Source organism: Triticum dicoccoides, chromosome 1B (genome assembly GCF_002162155.2).
Source record: "Triticum dicoccoides isolate Atlit2015 ecotype Zavitan chromosome 1B, WEW_v2.0, whole genome shotgun sequence".
Lineage (NCBI taxonomy): Eukaryota > Viridiplantae > Streptophyta > Magnoliopsida > Poales > Poaceae > Triticum > Triticum dicoccoides.
Genome location: NC_041381.1, coordinates 384,226,818 through 384,234,783, shown reverse-complemented (window position 1 = coordinate 384,234,783; position 7,966 = coordinate 384,226,818). Strand labels below are relative to the sequence as shown.

General features: G+C 50.7%; 2 pseudogenes; one reads left to right on the top strand and one right to left on the bottom strand.

The window, feature by feature from the left end:
- The first annotated feature begins 502 nt into the window (after positions 1-502).
- LOC119351613 lies at positions 503-641 on the top strand (annotated as a pseudogene).
- A 5,111-nt stretch (positions 642-5,752) lies between these two features.
- Positions 5,753-7,558, bottom strand: LOC119336862 (annotated as a pseudogene).
- Positions 7,559-7,966: the final 408 nt, after the last annotated feature.

Here is a 7,966-nt window from a genome sequence, read left to right as displayed (position 1 = left end):
GCCTCCTTCTCTAGCACATCACGCACCCATGGCCTCCTCAAGCTCTGTCGTCGCCACACCAGCCCTCATCCCGATCGCCGATCGTCTTCACCGCTCCAACTTCCTGGTGTGGCGCGCGCAGGCCATGGCAGCTATCCGGGGCGCGCAGCTCGTCTCCTACCTCGACCCTGAGAGGGAGCTGCCGGCCCGGAAGCTCACGGACAAGGAAGGCAAGCCCACCAATGTGCCCAATCTGGCGTACGACATCGACAGGGCTCGCGACTCCCAGGTGCTGAGTTTCATCTTTAATTCAATCTCCGCACCGGTGATGATCTAGGTTGCACACTGCAACACGGCGGCCGAAGCTTGGGTCGCCATCACGGAGATCTTTATCTCCCAGACTCAGGCGCACATCGTGAACACCAGAATCGCCCTCTCCATGACGAAGAAGGGCAACTCGACGGTGGCCGAATACATCGGGCGCATGAAAGCGCTCGGTGACGAGATGGCATCTGCAGGAAAGCCTCTCACTGACGATGACATGGTGTCCTACATCCTGGCGGGGCTCGACTTCGACTACATGGCGTTCGTCTCCACCATCTGCGCCCGAACTGAATCCATCAAGGTGAGCGAGCTTTATTCGCAGCTCATTAACTTTGAAAGCAGGCTGGCTATGTTTGAGGGTGGCGGCCAGTCGTCCCACTCCTCCGCCAACACCGTCTCACACGGCGGACGTGGCGGACTCAACCGCGGTGGTGGCCGCGGTGGCAATGGTGGTCGCTATGGAGGCGGCCGAGGAAACGGAGGTGGTGGCCGTGGCCAAGGCCGCGGTGGTGGACGCGGCAATGGAGTGGGAGGTCGCAATGATCTTCCGGAAGTCTTCTGTCAAATCTGCACCAAGCCGAACCACACCGCCATGGAGTGCTACCGCCGCTTCGACATCTCCTTCAACAAGGAGAAAAGCGTGGCGGCCGTCAACACCAACCACGCCAACTCTCAGTCCTCCTATGGAGTGGATACCAACTGGTATGTGGACTCTGGAGCGTCAGATCACATCACCAGCGAGCTCGACAAGCTCACCGTTCGGGACAAGTACAACGGGCATGATCAAGTAAACATGCCCAATGGCGCAGGTATGAAAATTGCTCATATAGGTCATGCTTATGTTCATACCCCTTCCCGCAATCTCCATCTTAAAAATATCCTACATGTACCAAATGCCACCAAGAACTTGATCTCTGCTCATCGGCTATCTTATGACAATCACGTTTTTCTTGAAACTCATCCTCATTTTTTCTGTGTTAAGGACAAGGCAACGAGGAAAACCCTCCTCCGCGGCAGGTGTAGAAACGGGCTCTATCCCCTATCATCAGCTCCCATAAGCTCGGGCAGGCATGCACTTGGCGCCACCAAGATCTCATCATCACGGTGGCACAATCGTTTAGGTCATCCATCTTCGGCAATCGTTCAGCATGTTCTCAAGCACAATAATATTTCCTTTTCTAGCAAAGAGTTGAATAATCAGGGTGTATGTGATGCTTGCCAACAAGGCAAGAGCCATCAACTACCCTATCCAAATTCTAGTAGTATTTCCAATGCTCCTTTAGAGCTAGTTTTCTCTGATGTATGGGGGCCTGCCCGAGATTCAATCAATAAGAAAAACTATTATGTGAGTTTCATAGATGATTTCAGTAAGTTCACTTGGATTTACATTCTCAAACACAAATCCGAAGTGTTCAAAGTTTTTCATGAGTTTCAAGCACTTGTTGAACGTCTCTTTGACCGAAAAATCATCACTATGCAAACGGACTGGGGAGGCGAGTATGAGCGCCTAAACTCCTTTTTTTCGTCAGATAGGCATCACACACCATGTGTCATGTCCTCACGCCCATCAACAGAATGGGTCAGCTGAGAGAAAACATCGCCACATTGTAGATGTAGGTCTCTCACTTTTGGCTCATGCTTGCATGCCCTTGAAATTTTGGGATGAAGCGTTCCTCGCTGCCACTTATCTCATCAACCGCACTCCTAGTAAGGTGATCAATCTTGAAACTCCCTTAGAAAAATTGTTTCATGAAAAGCCAAATTATCATGCTCTCCGCACTTTCGGCTGTGCTTGCTGGCCAAATCTCCGTCCTTTCAACTCTAGAAAGCTAGAATTCCGCTCCAAGCAGTGCGTTTTTCTTGGCTACAGCAATCTTCACAAGGGTTTTAAATGCCTTGATATACAAGCAGGACGGGTGTATATTTCCCGTGATGTCATCTTTGATGAATCAGTTTTTCCTTTTGCTGCATTAAATCCAAACGCCGGAACCCCTCTTCGCTCCGAAGTTCTTCTCCTTCCTGAAACCATCCCCTCTGACCCTCTTGATCATGGGGACGAACAAACAGCTGATCCATCGGGTGATTTTCATAAAAATTCTGCAGCTAATTTTGGTGGAAATCCGGTTGTTCTTCATGATTTTATGCAGCAGCCAGGCGCGGAACACCATGCAGATTCAGGTGCTGCAGATCCTGATGGCGGCGATCCCGGGGCTGATTCTCCCTCGTCTGGCGCGCCTGCCAACAGCAGCGGCGGCGTATCTGCCTCGGGAGGAGATGAGTCGCCCGCGGCGTCCCACACGTCCAGCCGGGGGCCCACAGGCGAGGGCCCGGAAGCGCACTCCGCGCTTGACCAGACGAGCGCGCCCGTCCTGAACCGCCAGGTGGCGCGGTCTCCTGCACGCGGTCGGGCCGACCAGGCGGGTGCTTCGCGGACAGGAGGCAGCATCCGCCTCGTCCCTCGTGCTGGCCAATCAGATGCGGTGCATGCGGCTGACAGCATCCGCATCAGATCGGATGCGTCTGGATCGGCTGCTCCGGCTCCTGGTACGAGGATGAATGGATCTTGTGCGGCTGATGGTTCTGCGGTTATTCCTGCACCAACACAGAGGACAACAAGGTCGCAACATGGTATTTTGACACCAAAAATATGTACGGATGGTACGGTCAGGTATGATAAGGTGCGGTTTGTTGGTCTTACCACTACTGGAGAACCACATAATTTGTCAGAAGCTTTAGAACATAAAAACTGGAAAAATGCAATGGATGAGGAATACAATGCTCTTATGAAAAACAGAACATGGCATTTAGTTCCTCCAGCCAAAGGCAGAAATATAATTGATTGTAAATGGGTCTATAGAATCAAAAGAAGAGCAAATGGAGAAATAGATAGATACAAAGCAAGATTAGTTGCAAAGGGCTTTAAGCAAAGGTATGGGATAGATTATGAAGATACCTTCAGTCCAGTTGTAAAAGCAGCTACTGTCAGACTTGTTCTCTCTATTGCAGTATCAAACAACTGGCATCTTCATCAATTGGATGTGCAGAATGCGTTTCTTCATGGCATTCTAGAGGAGGAAGTGTATATGAAGCAACCACCTGGGTATGAGGTAAAAGATAAACATAATTATGTTTGCAGGCTTGATAAGGCTCTATATGGTTTGAAACAAGCACCCAGAGCATGGTACTCTAGGCTGAGTGAGAAACTCCAAAGGCTTGGTTTTCGACCATCCAGAGCTGACACATCTCTGTTCTTCTATAGAAAAGGGAAAATCACCATTTTCATGTTAGTATATGTTGATGACATTATTGTTGCAAGCTCATCACAGGATGCAATTAAGGCATTGCTTGAAGATCTAAGAAGAGATTTTTCTCTAAAAGGTCTTGGTGATTTGCACTACTTCTTGGGAATAGAAGTAAAGAAGGTTAAAGATGGCATAGTCTTAACTCAAAAAAAGTATGTGTCAGATGTGTTAAAACGAGCAGGTATGATGAATTGCAAGGTTTCGAATATGCCTCTCTCAACTTCTGAAAAATTGTCAAAAGAAGAAGGTGAGCCACTAAGTGCTGAAGAATCTACAAACTATAGAAGTGTTGTAGGTGCCTTGCAATATCTAACGCTTACAAGACCTGATATATCTTTTCCTATTAATAAAGTATGTCAGTTCTTGCATACTCCTACTCTTGCACACTGGATAGCAGTAAAGAGGATCCTGAGATATCTAAGGAGCACTATGAGTACAGGTTTGAAGGTCACAAGGTCAACATCAACTTTGGTGAGTGCATTTTCTGATGCAGATTGGGCAGGTTGTCCTGATGATAGAAGATCAACAGGGGGCTTTGCTATTTTCTTTGGACCAAATCTCATCTCATGGAGTGCACGGAAACAAGCTACTGTATCAAGATCAAGTACAGAAGCTGAATATAAAGCCTTGGCTAATGCTACGGCAGAGTTAATATGGATTCAAACCTTACTAAACGAGCTTCGTGTAAGTCATTCTCCAGTTGCACGTTTGTGGTGTGATAATATTGGTGCAACTTATCTTTCAGCAAATCCAGTATTTCATGCAAGAACAAAGCACATTGAAGTGGATTATCATTTTGTGCGAGAAAGAGTAGCTCAGAAGCTACTTGATATTCGTTTCATTCCCACCAATGATCAAGTTGCAGATGGCTTCACTAAAGCCTTATCTTGGCGAAAACTAGAAGAGTTTAAGAACAATCTCAACTTGGTAAAGTTATGATTGAGGGGGAGTGTTAGAATACTTGTATGCGTATTATGGTGCAAGTATAAACCGTATATACGCTGTAGAGCCGGTGCGGCATGTTTATCTCGTGTAACTCGGTTGGTAGGATGTTGAATTGATCTCTATCTTGTATAGTTAACTTGGAGATCAATCCAACAACCTAACCAACTAAATCTTGTAAACCCTAGCCGCATTGTGGCGTATATATAACACGCAACGCGTCCCTGCTAGGCATACGCTTAACGCACTCTTATACTTCACGCATGACAGTCATCCCTTGTTAAGAAATGTTGAAAAACTGGGAGTGGAGCTTGACACCAGGTGTGTGGTGTGCAGGCGATTTCAGGAAGATGGGGGGCATCTATTTCTTAGGTGCACGGAGGTCAAAAAGTGTCGGAGAGCCTGCGACCTTGAATGGACCCGCCAAAATCTGCTAGCCTGTTCGTCTGCAAAGTAAGTGACTGCAGCGATCCTGAAACTCCCAACAGCGACACGCCTACGAGCAATCTGCCTTCTCTGGATGTGGTGGACAGAACGCAACAAGGCCAACCATGGGAAACCACGCCTCTCTGTAGAATCTTTCGGGGCACATGTTGGGGTCACAACTTTGGAATGGAATCAGTACCATAGCCCTACCAACATAGCCCTACCAACAGAGTTGCCACGCCTGGGCCGATTCTTAGTTGGAAGCCGCCACCTCCTGAGTTCATCAAGCTTAATATGGATGCCGCTTTCCACGCTAGCTCGGGTCGTGGTGGATGGGGAGTGATCGCCCGAGACGCTGATGGTGATGTGGTTCTCGCAGCTGCTGGAGCGCTATACAATCAAGGTTCAGCCCTGCAAGCTGAAGCAGAGGCATTTCTTCAGGCCATCAGAATCCCATAACAGTATGGTATGGGGCGGGTCATCTTTGAAACAGATTGTCTGGTTCTCCAGCAAGCTATGTCTTCGGTCAGCCAGGATCGAGGTCCCCTTGGAGTACTCTCCCGTGAAGCAAAATTCCTCTTGGGTCTACAATTTATACAATATAGAATTCTACACTGTCTTAGAAGTTGTAATAAGCCAGCGCATGTGCTGGCTTCACATGATTGCCGGGGCTATCCGAATGACCATGTGGTCTGGGAATCGGAGCTCCCGAACGATGTTATGTGTGCTGTGACCCCCGACTCGGTTGGTCCTCCGTAATTGGAATGCAATGTGTTGCAGCTAAAAAAAAAAGAAACTGCTCTTTCCCTCAACAAGCACACACACGCACACACAACAAAGGAGCATCCGTCGCCAACATGAGTTATTAATAAACCTTCTAAAAAAACATGAGTTATTAAACAGAAAGCGAGGATAATCGTTCGAACCAAAAAAAAAAATACGACTGCCCCTGCCAGTTGCTGAAGTTCCTTTATTCTAAGACCTACGGGGCACGAGGCGTGAACGCAGCGGCTTCTTCATGACGACGGTGAACTCGTTCTTCTCGGCGAAGTCCACCTCCTCGCCGGCGACCTCCTGCCACTTGAACTCCCTCACCATGTTGGCCACGAAGTACTCCAGGTGGAGCATGGCGATGCCCAGCCCGGCGCAGATCCTCCGGCCCACGCCGAACGGCATCATCTTGATCTCCCGATTGCCGGTCACGTCCACCGCTTCGCCTGCGCCGCCTTGCAGGAACCGATCCGGAGAGAACTCTAACGGCTTCTCCCACTCCCGCTCGTTCCGGCCCATCTCGGCTACCATGAAGTTCACCGTTGCGCCCTTGGGTATCAGGTAACCGCCGATTTCCATGTCCTCCGCCGCCTTGTGCGGCAGCACGAAGTGCCCCGGCGGGTGCTTCCGGAGGCCCTCGAGAACCACCGCCTTGAGGTAGGGCATCTTGTGGACGTCGTCCCCGGAGACCTCTTCTTGGTCGTCTCCCGTTGTGTCTTTGATCTCCTCGTAGAGCTTCTCCTGGATTGATGGGTTCTTGACCAGTTCGGCCATGATCCACTGTAGGCCAGTGGAGGTGGCAGTAATGCTACACTTACGTAGAGATAGTTACGTACTTCACGTAATTAGCAACGTGGCTAATGATCATTGGGGAAGGGGAGGAAGGGGCCCCACCCACCTGAAAATCAGGAGGGGCAGAGAAGTATATTTAGAAAGATTACGTAAACCCTTTCGTAGCTGTACGTGGATATATAATTCTCTGCCCACGAGGAGGTCGCCGGCGACCTCCTGCTCCTTCTGCCGCCGCCGCATGGCGTGCGCGGTCTGGAGGCGGTCACGAAAGACGTGCTTTGTGAGCGACGGGAAGAAGGCGAAGACAGCCATTTTCTTGGTGATGTAGAGCAGCTGGTCGCGCTGCGCGGCGGCGATCGCGCGCACCGCGGGCTCGTCGAGCCGCTCGCCGAAGGACATGAGCACGAGGAGGCAGAACATGGCGTACTGGAACGTCTCCACAACGGCCGCCCCGCCGGAGGACGACTCGTCCCGCAGCTTGTCGACGAGCACGCGGCGTACCCAGGAGCGCGCGGGCGCGAAGAGTCGGACGCGGGACGGGTGCAGCGTCTCGGAGACGAGGTTGCGGCGGAGGAGGCGCCACACGGGCCCGTAGCTGGCGCGCGTGATGGTGTTGTCATTCTCGCCCATGATCCTGACGGACGCGAGGGTCGGGCGGTCGGCCAGAGCGGCACCGCGCTCGACGAGTGCCGCGTGCGCGAGGCGGCGGTCGGCGACGAAGATGGAGAGCCGGGAGCCCACGCGCAGCGACACGATGGGACCATACCGCGCAAACAGACGCCGGAGGAGGAGTTCCCCGTCTGCGGGCGAGTTCGTGAGCCACACCATACTGCCCAGCACCGGAAAGGACGGCGGGCCAGGCGGGATGGGCCGCCGGGCGCCGCCGCCGGTCTTACCGGTGCGTAAAAGGAGGAGGGTCAGCGGGAGGGCGAAGAGGATAACGCCGAAGAAGATTTGCCATGTCTCCATGGCGCGTCTGGGTGCTGCTCCGCTTCCGCTCTCACTGGTGCTGGAGCGCCGTGTGGATAAATATGCTTTGGGTCGCCGTCTCGAATTTTAATCTTGTTTACATCGACTCGATGGCTTCGGAAAGAAAGGAGGGCAAGTCAACTATTGCAAAACTTGGGTTACAAGATGATTACAGCAACTGTGACGTGATACTAACGACTCGGCGTATATAACAACCGAATAGGGCCAATTGGCCTTCTTTTTTCTTTTGAAAAACAGCATGACTCTGCTGTGTATTTTTATGGACTTTTAAATAAATTTTATAAAATTAAATTACAGAAAAAGGACTATACAGGTAAATTAGAAAACGAAATTTGTTAATAGCACATCAAATCGTTTTTGCAAACTAACCGGACGCACTAGACACCACCCGTTTACGATCCGACGCGCCTCGTTCAATGCGGTTTGGGATAGATCCCGAG